The sequence below is a fragment of the Salarias fasciatus genome, chromosome 16, assembly GCF_902148845.1.
Source record: "Salarias fasciatus chromosome 16, fSalaFa1.1, whole genome shotgun sequence".
Classification (NCBI taxonomy): Eukaryota; Metazoa; Chordata; class Actinopteri; order Blenniiformes; family Blenniidae; genus Salarias; species Salarias fasciatus.
Window position 1 is genome coordinate 29,215,977 of NC_043760.1, and position 14,305 is coordinate 29,230,281.

At 52.2% G+C, this 14,305-nt stretch overlaps 1 protein-coding gene across 2 annotated transcripts in view; it reads left to right on the forward strand.

Moving 5' to 3' along the window:
- The window catches only part of st6gal2a (ST6 beta-galactosamide alpha-2,6-sialyltranferase 2a), a 33,580-nt gene that overhangs the window by 737 nt on the left and 18,538 nt on the right, over positions 1–14,305 (forward strand). The window lies entirely within an intron of this gene.

The window sequence follows — 14,305 nt, forward strand, 5'->3', positions numbered from 1 at the left end:
GTGCACGCAACGAGCACCGTGGTGCCAGTCCTCAGCCTGCTGATGGACAGAGACGGTCAGAACACGGTGTTCAGAGCAGGGTGGAGGCGCCTGGGGGGGCACGGGGGGGGGGGGGGGGCCGGGCGGGCCCGGGACTGATGGCAGGACCTGGTCCTGAGCAGGGGGGGCTCGGGCTCCTCAGAGGGTCTCTGCCATGAAGCTCCTGTTTGAGGGAGTTCAATTAGATTAACTTCAAATGAGCTTCCTCCACTGAACGTGTGTTAGAGCAGTGTGTGTGTGTGTGTGTGTGTGTGTGTGAGACCAGAGTTTAGTGAAGTTCCAGTGCTGACCACCCACTGGGCTCATTGTGACAGCTGCTCGTCTTTGAAGTCCGTCCAGGCCGTCGGCCGCAGGCCCGCGGTGTTGTAATGTTAATTTGCAGCAGCCTTGTTTCTTGTCAGAAATGCGGCGTCTGGGGAATTTTATCGAGTGACTTTCTCCTCGAAGTGTGTGTGTGTTTTTTTTTCTTTTTTTTTAGCTGCCACAGAGCACCGTTGGCTCTGTTCATTTGAATAAAACTAGAGAAACTAGGAGTGTTTCACTTCTGGTTTTGGGCCGGTTGTTTTGGCGCGTCGGTCGCAGTTCTCCTGACCTTCAGGGTGGGATAACGGGCTGAACTCCGGCTGGAACGGGAGCTGCAGCTGCTGTAAAAACTCTGCAGGTTGATGTGGCGACCTTCATTAAAGGGAAGAAACCCAGTCGCTTCAAAGCAGGAACTCCAGGAGAGTTTTCAGAAGAAGCTGTGAGAGAGAGAAAACGCTGGCTTCAGCTTCAGCCTGTGGCCTCAGGTTCTACTGCTGCTTCCTGTTTCCTGATGAGAGAACCTCTGCTTCTCAATGGAAACATCATGAACGTGAGATGTTTGTCTGCCACACTAATCCATTCAGAGGAAGAGTGGTTGAAAGTTTGGTGGGATTTTGATTAATTATCTGGAGGCATAAAGCAAACACGAGGCTGGAAGGATGACAGCTGAGGTGTGTGTGGGTGTGTGTGTGTGTCCTGATGTTTTCAGTTCTGCAGAGGTGGTGGTGAACTCCCCGCTCAGACAATGCTGCGTCCCTGCTCAAACATCTGTCTTCTTATCGGCCGTCTCTGACAGCGTGTCACATGTTCGCCTCTCAATCCAGCGTTTACCACCCTGCAGGATGTGGGGCTCGCTGGAGAACAACGCAGCGGGATTAAAATGTGTGTTTCGGGGGAGAACTCGATCATCTGAACCAACACACCTCTGGATGCACATCTGCACCAAGACACTGAATCACTCGGCTGATCTGAGTTACACACGAATCACCTTCAAGAGCGACAGCAGCAGAGGCTGAAACCCATCGCAGTGAGAACACACACACACACACACACACACACACACACACACACTCGCACAGCTGTCCTCAGCAGGCGGCTGGTGAAGCGTCCTCTGTGCTGCATCCACAGCCTCACCTCGCCTTGAAGTCTTATTGCATCAGGGAGAACCAGATGTTTTCCGCTGCAGCAGCTCATGGTTCAGGTCGGCTCTTGTCCTGAGAGGATTCTGGGGGATTCTGACCATGGCGGCCTGAGTTGTCCACCTCCCGGGGAGCCTTGCAGAAGGCTCTCCGGTGGAGCAGGTGAAGCGGAGCTGCTGCTTCTCCGCTCTCTGGCGCCGCATTATGAACGCACTAATGGGTTTGTAGACGCACGCCGCCAGCCTGCACAAGCATTTAGGCTCTGGCAGGGCTGCTGCATTAATGCGTTTACACAGAGCTGTCTAATTACGGCGATGTGCCGGCTGGCACCTCTTTGTCTCTGCAGCTGGATGAAACGTGGCGCCCTGCCTCCGCCGCCGCAGACGCGGCGCAGGTGTGCGGGAGCGCCGCCGTCTCCGCACGCACCTTCATTCTGCCTCGGAGCGCCGCAACGAGGCAGGCTTCCAGCGGTTCCTTCACAAGTCCTGCAGAACCCAGCTCTCCGGCTCAGTGCGCACGTGGCTGGAGGTGCTGGGGCGGCGCTGTTTGTTTCTCAGTTTACCTGTTCCCTCTCCACCTGTCTGACTGTTGTGGGACTGAAACACACAGCGGTGTGTGAATGTGTGTGTGTGTGTGCAGCTGCAGCCAGCTGGGCAGAGATAAACACGGATAAATTAAAGTGATCAGCGGCTTGTAACAGTTCCGAGGCGGCGGTGTGAGAATATTCATTCACACTCCAGACAAACACGTCAGTCAGTGCAGGTAGTCTTTTTTTCCTGTTTTCATGCGTGGAGAGCGGCGGCAGCGAGAAACGCTGCTCTAAAAATACTGATGCAGGCAGCGGTGGCCTAATAAGAGAGGAAAACAAAGAGTGATGCTCAGATGAGGGACGGCGCGATTGATGTGAGGAAGAGAGTGTGTGTGGTGGCGAGCGTTCAGCCATCAGGTGGAGTTCCACGCGGTTTCCGTTTCCACATCACCTGAAGAGCTCAGTGGAAACGTGGCTTCATCTGACGGAGTGTGTGGCGCTGAGAGAAGCAGCCGCTCCGGTCAGGAAAGGTCGAGGTGCAGGAAGCGTCTCTGTGAGGGGATGCAGGGTGTGTGTGTGTGCGTGTGTGTGTGTAACAGATGTGTAGCTGCAGATCTGCACATCGAAGAAGCTTCTTCCAGGACTGTTCTTCTTCCACTGTACTTCCTGAAGCTGATTTCCTCTCCACGTCATTTCACTGTTGCGTCGACGGCTCCGTGTTCCGCAGCACCGCAGACGCAGCATCCTCCTCTCAGCTGGAGCTCAGTGATGTGTGTTTCCTCGGGCTCGACGGCCTTGAGGCGGATTAGTTGAGCTTTGAGGTTTCCAAGTCGCTGTTGGGCCAGCAACAGGACAGCGTGTCTGCTGCCGAACCTCCGCCGGGGTCCTGAGGGTGTTGAGGCGTCGGGCTTATCCGCCGCTGTCCGGAGTTCCGGTTTCACCGCCGTCCGCTCCAGACTGCCGGGAGGCGGCGGACGGTCTGCGCGGGCGGCGCTCTCTGGGAAGGTGGAGGTGTAATTTCAGATGCGCTCCGACCGGCCAGACCAGCAGTTATCTGAGCCCGATCCCCCAGGCCTCGGGACCAGCTGTGCCCCTCAGTCCCGGCCGGGCGCGAGCGCGAGCGCTGGGGAACACATGGCCGTCCTGCAGCGGCTGAGGGGAAACATGGAGTCGGTGTGTGTCCCCCGGGACGCCGTCTGGAGGGACGCGCCATGTCTGAGGAGCTTATTGCGCCGTTGCTTTCATAGTTGTCTGTAAGTCTGTGTGAGGCGTCTAATCGCGGTCCGTGTTTAGAAGCCAGTGTCCAGAGTTCAGGCAGATTATGGAGGTTAAGCCGTCTGAAAATGGCTGTTGAGCTGTAGATTAGGGGGCTTGTTCTCTGCAGCTAAGCATGGTTATTTCATTTTTTTTTTTTATTTTCATCGAATGCAACAGCCTGTGTGGTTGAAGCTGATACGAATGAATCCTGTCAGCATCTTTTCAGGCATTAACGTCCGCTCCCCGAACCAACCCTGTTCCTCCGTCTCAGAAATCAGTTTTGAAGCCTGAAAGTCTAAAAATACGAGCTCAGACACTTCCTGCCAGGGAAAGGGAGTGAAACGGCGTTTTAACTAGACTCTCTTTATTTTCTCACGCGGGCTGGAGTCTGCGGAGGGCGCCGGGCTCCCGCTGGATTTATGGGCCGTGATGAGGTGTGGAGCTGGTTTCCTTGGCGGGACCTTGCCGCTGGCAGGAAGTGTTCAGGAGGCTCTGCGGCGTGGAAGCCGGTCGTCGTGAGCCGTGATTTATCAGAAGAGGATGTGCTCTGGAGGTCAGACGGACTCGGCTCTCCTTTCATCTCCTCTGAACTGAACACGAGGATCGCTGGTTCGGCCTCGCCGAGTGAGGTGCTGTAATTCCCCCGTCACCGGACTCTGCCCGCCGTCTGGACGCCGAGCAGCCGGTGGACGAGGACGAAGACTTTCTCCGGTCTGGTTACTCCCTCCAGATGAGCCGGCGTCTTCCCTCTTCGGCGCTGGTCTAAATGAAACGCGTCCTGCGTTCTGCCGGGCCCGATCGGCCCGGGTGAGCCCTCTGGACTGTGGCTTCTCTGCAGACGGCGGCGGCGGCGCTGGGCGGTGTGGCGGGTGGGGGTGCCTCCCAGCGTCGGCACTCGGCCGTGAATTCTCCCCCAGCAGATGGACAGTGACAGGTGTGTGAGAGACTCCCGCTTCCCTGCACCTCTCAGCCGCTTTTTGGGCGTAGCTGCTTCCCGAAAGGAAGATTAATGATTTTCTCAGCGCACTTCTGCAAAAGCAGACATTTTGGTCCTGCTGATATAATCAGTAGTGAAGCTGAAGGAGGGCAGGAGGGGACGGGACCGGCCTGATCCGTCTCTGTGGGATCAGGCCTAATGGAGTTACTGCTGGAGCCGGTGTCGCAGCAGCTGGAGGCTCCGGCCCTCGTGCCTGGAGTCCCGACGCCACCCAGAGACATTCTGACGGAACCAAACCCTCATAAGTACCTGTGCTTTCTGTACTTCTGCATAGAAATGCTTATTCACGGAGGAAAGTTAACATTTAACTCCAAACCAGAAGTGCGGCGGCTTCAGACGAACTTCTTGTTGTTTGAGATTTCTCTGAAAGCTTTTCTGTAGATAGAATCTCAGGCAGGAAGAAGGAAGGTTTTCTGCTGACAAGCTCAAACTGTCACCCATCAACAACTTCCTGCTGCTGCTGCTGGAAGAAATGACCTGCGGCAGGAAACAGGCGGCTTTCAGGCAGGTAAAGGCAGTTTAGAATCAGTTGACAAGGATTTCAAAAGACCAAGTACGTGCACGCCTATCTGACACACACACGCACGCACGCACGCACGCACGCACGCATGTGTTTGTTGATTGGACCATGTGTTCATACAGACGTAGAGATGAATTTATCCTCAGAGCAATTGACGTAAACAAGATTATAAATTCATGAATTACAGCCCTACTGAGGTAAAATAAAGTAAGAGCAGAACTTGGTCGTATCTGGCTTCTGACTTTTCTTTTACCAGCTGTTCTTCGTGGTCTTTGTCGTTTGCCAGAGGTGAATCGTTGTCTGTGGAAAGGTGAGCTGGCGGCTCGGCCGGGCTTCAGGGCTTCAGGTAATCCGTTCTTTCTTCCCGCTGCTTCCTTTCACTCTGAAGCGGTGTGGAGAGGAGTTCTGGACGCCTGCAGTAATGCTGCGGTGGTTCCTCGCCGTGTCGGTCCTCTCGCCGTAGGAATGGTTTTCCAGCCTCCACGCCGCTGCCGTGTTCTCATGAGCAGACCGACGGCGCAGCATCCAGGAGGCCTCCTGGTTCCTGAGCTGCTGGTGTCGAAACTGAGGAACGGGAGTGCGGATTCATTTTTCAGGAACAGAATAAATGTTTCTCTCTGAACTAATTCATCTAGTCTGCAGCGTGACTGGATCCAGTTTTCTCTCCTTTTTATTTTATTCTTTTAGAAGTATTTTAAATGTGGTATCTTAGGGAAATAAAACTGGCTCTGTGGCCATGCAGACCCAAGACCAGCTGTCATGTAGGTCTGAGGCCGGAACAAAAACCTCCTGTTGGTTCAACACCAGCAACTCAACCAGCAACTCAACCAGCGGAGACTTTTGAAGCAGCAGTCAGAACGATGTCTCTCAGTAGTTTAACCTCTGAGGATGAGGAGGTTTAACTACAAGCTAAGCTTCATGCTACTTGATTTGTTTTGAGTGTGTAGTTCAGGTCATTTTGTGGTAGTGAAAAAACGTTTGTTTTATTTGTGTAGTTTATACTGTGTGTGTGTGTGTAGTTTGAAGCGTGTGTTGTGAGTGTGTGTAGTAAAGCGCAGACTTTAATGAGGATGCTCGGCGAGTCGTCGCCCAGAGCAGCCGTTGCCTTTACAGCAGCGATGGAGCCGCTGAGCCGGTGTTGAATGGCTCCTTCAGTCCCACATTATTCGATTCTGTGATTGCTTTTCGGATGAGTCGGGTAGTAAGACACAACACAGAGAATCCTCCGTATCGCAGTCGTCCAGACTGTTTGTCCTGCCTGGGAAAAGGCTGAGGAAGCAGAGCTCTTCGTCTGTGTTCCACAGCAGGAAGCCGAGTCTCCTGGATGTGTCCTCAGAAAAGACAGGAACCTGTCCTCCATCGTCACATTTGCGGGTTACTCCGTGGTGTTTGGAGTGTGTTCTGGACGCTCCATCACTCTGACAGGCGTGTTTCCTGTGCAGCCTCGTATGCCACACTGTGATGATCCGTTAATTAAAATGCCTTCGGCGTACAGTGGAGTCTTTTGAGCGAGCGAGCCTTTGTCTTTGTACTTGGAGCTGAAAGCCGTGCGTTTGCTCATGGGCTGACTGCCCGTGCTGACATGCAGTACACGCAAGTCCATGCAGGCTGCCGTCGCCCGGAGCTCTGCATTCCTCCCGAGCGTCTCCCCGGGAAGCCCGAGGTTGAATTCTTCCTTCGCCGTCAGTCGGAGGTGGAGGTGTCTGTGCGACGGCGAGCCCGGCGGCGGCGGGATGGCCTCGGCGGTGAGGAAGACGGTCGATCCGCTGCTGGTGGCGAGTCACATCTGCACGCCGATACCGGCAGCACAGTGAAACACGCGCGTTGACTCGCACGGGCAGGAACACGGCAGCGGATGCAATATTAACTCCGGCGAGAGCGTGGGAGCCTTGAAGTGAGTGACTGTGGAGGAAACAGACTGGAGCACATCCAGGGGAGCAGCGCTGTCTGCGCCTCCATCTGCATGCATGGCAGCTCGGCTGAATGTAGGTCACAGAAGACGGCGAGCGTTGAGCGTTGAGGGGGGGGGGGCAGGAAGGTGAGCGGAGGAAGCCTCTCATTATGTCATGGCGTTGAGGAAGCCACAGGATCAAACCGGGATTTATAGGCTGACTTTAACCCGGGATGATTTCGTCTTCTCTCTGGGAGCAAGAAGTAATAATTCTTCCATCCATCACACACGCAGACAGTGTATTTACACAGCGGCACAATAAATCATCGGTCCTGTCGGCCCGCCGTCCCACTCTCGCCCTCCGTGACTGGACCAGAAGCCAATTAGCTGCAGAGACAGCTGGAACACGAGCGCCGTCTCTCCTCCGTCCACGGAAAACGTTCCCGCCGTGGCTCGTCCTGCTCGCCGTGCTCTGTGGGGACGGAAGATGTGATGAAGTGCAGTGGAGTCGGTGTAATTACACAGGGCGAAGTCTGCTGTGGCCGCGGTAATAACCCCGTCGGCCCCCGGGCGGAGGCCGCGGGGACGCCGCTCGAGATGCAGTGACTCATTTATTTACGTGTCCGATCGGGTTCCGTTGTCTCGATCAGATGTGAGCTTTCCGGCAGGATTCATTTCCTTCAGGTAAAACCTCCAACAGACTAATAAAGCTCCTTAATTTGATCTTCTCCTTTTGGACGGTGGAGTTTGGACTTTCCTGAAGTGTGTGGTTGATGGCTCGCTGATCTCCGTCTCTAATGGGAGGGTTGAACTGCGGCTTTGGGAGGAAGTTGCTTCAGGACCTTCAGCAGGTCAGAGACGGGATTTAATCCAGACGTATTCAGTGACGCTTCTTTCAGCTCCTGTTTATTCCACACTGTTTCGGTTTGGGTGTCTGTTTACATGACAGCGTTGCTGAAAGCCTCTGAAAACAGGACTTCTGGAGAACAGGCTGGGGGTGTGGCCTGACGGATGCTGCCTTCCTCTGTGATCTGCAGCTGTGTCTCTGGAAGGACCGTGCGGGCTGCGTGACGATCGCCTGATGCTTGATTTCACATTGAGTTTGTATTTTTGGACGTTGCCCCCGAAGCGCCCCCGCCGACTCCGACTCTGGGAAACTGCACGGGGAGCGGATGTCAGACGCTGTGACAGCGCTCCAGCCTTAAACGCAGGGTTACGGTTCCTCCGAAGCGGCTCTCGGCGCGAGCTGTCCACCCGTGTCAGAAATCAAACGCTCGCACTCGGTCCCCACGGCCGCTCCGGAGGCCGGAGCGAGCGGGCGGGCGGGCGGGCGGCGCCGTCCAGGGCCGTGCACGAGCAAACCGCCTCTCCTGCCTGCTCGAAGCTGCCGGTCACGGAGTGTGTCTCTGAAAACACGGTACACGAGAGAAAGCCCAGCTTTTAGCCGATGCATGGCGCCGTAGTGAAACCCCTCTGTGCTCGTGTGAGAGGATTAATTCATAACGATGAATGCAGTGTGAATTTAACAGCAGCTCTGCGATCCACGCTCCTGAAGACACAGTTTGTTCCGACAAACAAGCAGCGAGTGAACAAAATGGCCAAGAAAGACGGTTTCAGGAGCGCCAGTCTTCCCTGTCCTCCCCTGTTTGTATAAACAGCTCCTACTAGTGGCCCTACAGGAAAACTACATTCTGCCTGTTCCGTGTAAACAGACGCCGTTTTGAAACGTTGCTCAAAGTTTTCCGAGACTGAAACGTAAAAATGACGTTTTCACTTGAAACGCTGTGTAAATGGGGCTTCTGTGTTTCCTGTTTGGTTCCCCGTTTGGATGAACGGCGTCTGAATAGAAACCCTCACACCACGCCGAGGCGCGTTGAGCAGGGCCTGCTTCAGGGTCCGGTTCCTCTGAATCCTGTTTGTTTACGTTTCCTTCTCTGAGCTGAAAACTCGACGCGCCGTCGGCTTTCTGAACAGACCGAGCGCAGGTTTTTTTGTTTTTTTTTTTTAATCGTGGTTACTACAGTTTGCGTTCACACCTACCTTTGCTGTTTGGTCCAAACGGCGCACCAACTGGCGAGCCTGTTTCCATGACGACCGAGCGTTGTCGATGTGGGGATGGGAGCAGGATGCTCAGGACTGGGAGGAGGTTTCAGTGGCACTTGATGCTGTTCTCTGATATCGCTGTGTTTCACTAGATGAAGATGGAGAACACACACACACACACACACACACTCTGCTCCACTCTGAAGAACACATCCGTCCATTGCAGACTACCGCAGCCTCTTTAGCCCAAACCTATGAATATGCAGAGCAGTTAGCATGCGTCCGGGGCACCCCCGCCTGGAGGCCCCCTCTCCAGGCTGGTGGAGCTCCTCATGAGGGGCTTCTCGGCTTCGCAGCCGTTTCGACACGCGGGCGGGGAACATAAATCCATCTTCAACACGTCTCGTGTGATTTCGCTGCGCTCGCCCAAAAAAAGCCGCTCAGGTTCATAAATAGCCGCGGGTCCCAGTAGTGGAGGAGCACCACCCACCCTTCACCCACTTGTGTTTCAGACTGCTTCCCAGCATCTCCCTCCTGAAATGCCGCTCTGGAAAAGCAATTTTCCTCCAGGCATGAGGCACATACTGTATTTGCATTTATATCGTGTTCTGTTCATATTCCAGGGAGAGCTGCACTGGAATTTCAGATATCTTCAATTCAGAGAAATCTCAGATGTCTCTGCTGACCACACAATTCTGTCGGCACTAGAATGCAAAAGCAAACCTGTCCTGGAGCTTTTATAGCTTCGCTGTGATGTATCGGCTCTCAGCCGCTGGAAAGCGCTTGAAGTGCAGCAAGGTGAACATTAAAGGAAAACATCTTTACTTTCTCACTTGGAGAACAGCCTCAGTCTTGTGGGGTCAATATTTCATGAGGAACAAGGCTCCAGCCCGTGTTGCACCCTGGGAAATGTGCACAGTTCTTCAGTTTCAGATCGCCCCGCTGTGTGGATGTAGCAGTCTTCAGCTGCTGCCTGCATGTAAACAGCCCAGACCAGGGTTCTGCAGCCTGTATGACCAAAAGAGACATTTCAGTGACTTTCCGTCAAGTCCAGCAGTTCTGGAGCCATAAAGAACATTTGAAACCTTTAAAATGAGGCGAATGCAGCTCAGGAAGCTTCACTCTTGGTTTTGATGAACAAACAAAAACTAGATTTTATAATGCAATCATGAAATTTCATTACTTTGAACCTATTTTTGTGCCGGTTTCTAACAGTTTTGTTCCTGTTTTTAGGTTTCTTTTGTTGACAGTGTTTAAATTATAGCAGTTTTAGCCATTTTACCTCTTTTTAAACAGTTTCTATGCTTTTCTCCTGCCATATTTCATTTTCTTATGTTAGAAGTTGGAGAAATTTCAGGTTTTTTAAGCTGTTCTGTAACTTTTTTTCCCCCCATTTCTTGTGGTTTTTGCTATTTTTCCCTCTTTTGAATCCCTTTTGAACGACGAGTGATGAATCATATAATAATTTAAGCATAAGTTAAAAGTTTATTCAGGTTTCATGTGGTGAAGGCTTCATGGAGCCGCTACAGAGGGACTGAAGAGCCACATGTGGCTCCGGAACCGCAGGTTGAACACCCCTGGCCCAGATGAATCCGCTCTGTCGTACTTCCTGCTGCCCGCCGTCCGCAGCGTTGACGGAGCGCTCTCTGTACATTTCAGAAAGGCTTTTTCCAGGTGAGCGTTTACAGGTTGAAGGATCCTGCCGGATTCCCCTGGCCGCTGTGGAAAAGTGTTTCCTGCGAGGTGGTGTGCGACCGTACTCCCTCCAGGCCTGTACTTACCTGGCAGCTGTGGTTCAGAACACTGAGACTGTTGCAGCGAGCCGCACGCAGCAAGGCATGCTGGGATTCAGGCAATGTGGTTACGTAAAATACATACATGGCTATAAACGTTCTGCAGCAGGGTTTCTATTCTGGAGACGTCCAGAGAGCCTCGCCGTACGACAGTCGTTTCTACGCACCCTGTGTTTTAAAGCGGGATGTAAGCGTTCTCCGACCACACGGGTTCTGACGTCCAGCTGCAGCCGGCGCCGCGCAGCGCGACCCCGGGGCGGAGGGAGGGGATGGGGGCTGTAGGGTGAACCGGCCTGAAGTGACGTGTGGGGCAGGTGGAACGCGGAGCCAGGAGCTGCTGAGGCCGAGCAGCTTCACCGTGCATAATGAACTGCTGACTTCCTGTTCAGACACACACACACACACACACACACACACACACAGACACCTATGTCATCAAGTCAAACCATAAGAAGCTGTCATGCTCTGAATTCTCAGCTGGAGTTCAAAAGACAGAAAAACCTCAAGCGCCTCCCCGCCTGGCGACCCCGATCGCGGTTGAGGCTGAAATCTGCGCTGTTTCTAAACGGCTCTGCATCAAAGTGAGACTCGCTTCACTGATTCCGTTGCTTCTGTTCCTGTCTGCGGGTTTTTACATTACAGCACTTTATTTTTTGTTTCCGTTCAAATGAGTCATTTTACAAACGCTTCTAAATGTCAGCAGCAGTTCAGGGGGATCCCGCTCATCATGTTTAGTTTTATCGTCTTATAATCGGTAAAGGTTAAGTCGTATAAAGCGAGCTGATGAATCTGTCAGCATTGCTCCAGAAACCAGAGAAATTCCACTCCTTTAATCTGAATTTAATGGTAGTTTTATGTCACATCCGAGCACACATGTCTTGATTCTATTTTTTATGTTTTATATTTCACTGTTAAGCAGTTTCGGGGTGTGTGTGACTCTAATCAGTAGTCATCTCTGCTTGGCTGTCAAATCGTGAGGCTCCTGACCAGTGGTGGACAAAGTGCTCGGCTCCATTCCTTCAAAGTATTGATGCTCCTTTTCAAACGTGACTCCAATACAAGTGAAAGTTATTGGGTCAAATTCTTCTTTTGAAAATACTAAAAGTAGCAAAAGTACATTTTTGTTTGAATGTCAAACATTATTGCCTTTTTCGCCAAAATCAATTAAAGCAACCAAACGACTGAAAGTGTCTTCTGACTGCATTGAGAGCTGATTGAACCTTTCGGATAAAAGCTGGTAGGAGACGCTGATAATCCGAACAAGATGCTGCTGAAACACAGCTGAATTTCAAACACTGAAGGTTAGTTTTGGGGAACACCTCAGTTTGAAACTCCAGAAGTATTGTAGCTAACTCGGTGTGTTCGCTCTCTAATGTTAACTAACTTATTAATCCACACAGGAGTGACTCCAATACGACAAAGCAGCAGGTATAAGTATCATTTCGTTGACTGCGAGATCAAACTATCGTTGCTACAAGTACAGGCTGCTTCATTTGAAGTGTTTATCTGGAATTCAGGCGTTTACACAGTGTTCTCTTAAGTCCACGTTTTCTCAGGATGGACGAGCTCTTGTAGATTGAGGTGAAGTTTGAGCTCAGCAAACATTTAGAACAATACGAGTATTCTAATTTTGAAGAACTCAGACATGGATCTGGCCTTGGGCGATCCTGTGTTAAACCGTCATCTGTAGACCCGCCAGCTACAAAATGATCCAGCTGATCCGGTCGCCCTGGCGTGGAGCAGGGTTTATTTCTGCGTGGTCCTGCAGTAAATCCAGGTTTCAGCCGTCCTGCGTCCCGGCGCTGTACGGTCCGTTACTATCGTCCCGCTGCTGAATGACGGCGGCTCCAGACGAGCGTAGCGATGCTGCTGTAGATAACCAGTGAAGCCGTGGCTCCTCGGCGGCGCTCTTCATCTGCACGTCTTAATGAGCGTGGCCGAGCGGGCGCGAGCGTCAGTCCGTCCACGAGCCGTTCGGAGGGCGGCCATGTCTGCTCCAGGCCGACAATGGGAGTGGAAATGAGGCTTGTAAACGTGCATTCAGGCCCTCAATGGCCGGGATTCATAAAGCGGGACCGTGTCTCCGTGCAGCTTTATCATCCTCTCTGGAAGAATGCGTATGCAAATGTGTGTCTTTGTGCGCGCAGACAGTTTTAGCCACTAATCCCCTGGTGTGCCTAGCCCGTCCAAAACGCCTAGCAAGCCTCTGAAATGCTCATTTTACACACAGCCGTGCAGCGCCTGCCTCGCCTTTTGCCACATATGTTTTATACAGGAACGATTCTAAACGGCGTGTGGATGTATGTTCTCCCGGCGAGCTGGACCGCAACGAGCCCAGCACCACCCCCCTTCCATTTACCACAACACACAGATACCCCGCTGCATGTTCAGCCACGTCTCTGGGAGGAAAAAAAAAAAAAGAAGAAGCAGAGAATATAAATGGCCTCTGAAGATGATAGTGCGATCAGATTAATTCCAGAGAAAGTGGGATGATTCACTGAGCTGTGCGGTCGGACGGGACGTCAGACCTCGCCGGTTTCCATAGAGATTAATTGGAGCTCCTGACCTTGTCATCTGTAATTTTCTGAACGGGTCTTACAAGTACAATGCTGCCATTGTTAATTTCTGCCACAAACGTACAGAATCTGCAGCGGAGCACTTTCAAATCCTGCCTTTTCCTCCTCTGGGGTGTATAGAACACAGCGCTGCTCGATTCATAGCAGGCGGATCTCTGGATGGAGATCGCCGGAGATCAGGGATCACATGCTGCCCGGTTTCATCTGGACCGGCTCAGACTCAGAGTATAGCAAAGAAAATGTTCATAAAAACAACCGATAACAGGACCATCTCCAGTTTTGTCCAGACAAGCATGAAGTACTGCTGTTTGCCGTTTTGGAGCGTTTCCCCTGAAGGGGAACGTGGAGCGGCCCTGATGGCGCCACCAGTGAGCACCGCCACCTGGGTATTGGCTTCAGGGACCTTTCTGTGTGGAGTTAGCATGTTCTCGCTGTGGGGGCGTGTCCAGGTAGAGCTCAGCCCCAGTCATTCATGGGGGATCTGGCAGAACATCTGGTCACGTTCAGGGTTGCCAGATCTGACTCCGTTTCCAGTGCAATGTAAAACTCGCTCAACTCAATACTTAACTCGTATTTTCCCAATGGAAGACTCTCCATAAACACTCAGCTGCACAGAATAAATGAAGACAAAAGGCAGCAGGAGCAGGCTCACAGACTCTCCACCACTGGATCACTGCTGCTGCTCAAATTCAATTCCAGCATGAACCATGAAAAACCAGACACCTGAACCCAGCTGACTGTGATTTAATTGATCGTTACTGTTTTTCCAGCCCATCATGTTCAAAAGAAGCCCGACTGGGCAGAAACGCTCCAACCTGGCAACCCTGGTCTCCTAATGCCAAACGTCAAGTCACTGACTGTAAATGATGAAAGAATGTTTCCATTAGACTTCAGTGATTCACTTCTTTACCAGCAGGCCTGGAAAAACCTCCTCATGAGAGTAAAAACGTTGCAGCCATGTTTTTCGAGGTTTTTCGAATGTAGGCGTTTCCATTACCAGCTTTTAAATCCCACATTTAGATTTTGTGGATTTCTTGGGCTGATGGAAGCAGCCAGTGTCTGGACACGCTCCTCTCCCCTCCCAGAATCCTCTGGGAACAGCTGCTAAGAACCAATTCCCACTTTCAGACTGGTTTCATTCACTTATTTATTTATTTCCCTTTTTGCGCGATGCAGGTGTGAAATTCATCCGGCTGTCGAGTTATTTGCACCTGCTGC